This window comes from Plectropomus leopardus, unplaced genomic scaffold (assembly GCF_008729295.1).
Source record: "Plectropomus leopardus isolate mb unplaced genomic scaffold, YSFRI_Pleo_2.0 unplaced_scaffold26963, whole genome shotgun sequence".
In the NCBI taxonomy this organism is placed as follows: domain Eukaryota; kingdom Metazoa; phylum Chordata; class Actinopteri; order Perciformes; family Serranidae; genus Plectropomus; species Plectropomus leopardus.
In genome coordinates, this window is record NW_024629338.1 from 1 (window position 1) to 1787 (window position 1787).

Here is a 1787-nt window from a genome sequence, read left to right on the forward strand (position 1 = left end):
ACATCTAAGTTCAGTCTTTTTTGTTATTTGATTAGCACTAATTAAAGCATTTGTATAAGGGGAAGTAGATTTCTGACCCACTTTTTCAACTAGTAAGTAAGAGAGAAAAAAAAAGAACATTGTTGAACCCTTTAAGGAAAAGACAATCATAACACTTATGCAGAAAAAAAACACACTTAAGTTACATAAAGTGTCAGCTGCAACATCACACATTATATTTTGTTTTTTATAACAGACTTTAATTAATAGATTGTGAACACATACACGCTCCTGGGGCATTTATTACCATTAACCAACAATCGCACAAATCAAATACTATTTACAATACAACTGAAAATTAAAAAGAAATCTGACAAGCATGTATAACCAGAATGTGACATATAGGCTAAAAAACCCTTTTCTTCAGCAGCAAATGTTGTATCTTGTAACATCTTTTTGACAAAGGTCAAAAAGGAGCCTCAAGCTATGAAAAAATGAACTCTGACAGAGGCAGAAAACTTCCACAACGCTTCTGACATAAACTGGGATACAGAGAAGACTGAGGTGAGGTCCGTGGACCCAGGTGTCTATAAAACATCTGAATTTACAACACAGAGCTCCGACATGACTCTTCAACACAGCTGCCAACCTGCATATAAAACACATCGTTGGTAAGCAGACGGTACTGTTTTACAAACAAGGTAGGTTGGACTGAATGATAACTACGAGGCAGGAGATCACAATGTCTCTCACACACACAAACACACACACACACACACACAGAAAAACAGGGAGAGGTGACCAGAAAAATAAAGGTCTCCATCAAAAATGGATTGGAATTGTGTCCAAAAAAGGTTTCCTGACTTTAAAAAAACGTACAAAACAAGATGGCCACATCCTTCACGACGTGACCTCCTGAAACAGTCCCGCTGCTGTCTTCACGCAGACAGACTTTAGTAGCGTCGGCCAAAAGCTCCACCCTGCAGCCCGCTGCCCTGCATCAGCTGGTTCTGTCTGTTGAGAGCTCCAGACAGAGACTGAGACGTTCCCGTGTTCATGTAGCTTCCGCGGCTGGTGAAGGAAAACAAACGCACAGTGACCGTTACAAACTGCACAGACTGCTTACGTGATCTTAAATTGGTCTTAAAAAGGGATAATATCAAAAATGAGGAATGAACCCAGGTTATATTCACCTTGCCATTCCTCCACGTGCCATGTGGCTCTGGCCTGGGATGGCACCGTCTCTACCTGAGGGGGTAAGAAAAACACCATCAGACATGTAGACCGGAGTAGTTACACGCCTGCTTTTACATTAAGAACACAATAAAAGCTGCGTTTACACTGCCTGTTCAAGGCGGGAATATCACGCTGTTATGCTTCCCCGCTGTTCAGTATACAATGTCCGATCACGGAAAGTGGAGGGACAGAGTGGGCGTTGAGGTGAGGGTGTGACGTTTAGATTACACATTATGTTGGTGACCACAGATTTAAACAGCAGCAATTAGCTGCTAATTCAAAGTAGAAGAAGAACAGCGGTCTTAAAGGACCGCAAATTAAGAAAACGATGAGTTTCGGGAGTTTCTTACCCTCCGAGGAAATGAAATCAGCTGTCATATAACAGAGAAGGTAAATGAATGTGATTGCCATGTTATGCAATTGTTTGTTTTTCATGAATGTTTTTTATATATTTAACTGGATATCTCACTGTTCATCTCTATGTAATTGAAACTTTAACACATTCATTACATATACATTCCCTATTTTCAAAATATAGGTTGTATGACAATATTTCATAATAAAAAAAAAAA

The 1787-nt window shown here is 39.7% G+C and overlaps 1 long non-coding RNA gene across 1 annotated transcript; it reads right to left on the reverse strand.

Moving 5' to 3' along the window:
- Positions 1-217: 217 nt before the first annotated feature.
- LOC121937639 lies at positions 218-1236 on the reverse strand. The gene is made up of 2 exons (XR_006105184.1): positions 1173-1236; positions 218-1050 (listed from the first exon to the last, which is right to left on the reverse strand). It is a non-coding gene; the product is annotated as an uncharacterized LOC121937639 (long non-coding RNA).
- Between the last annotated feature and the right edge of the window lie 551 nt (positions 1237-1787).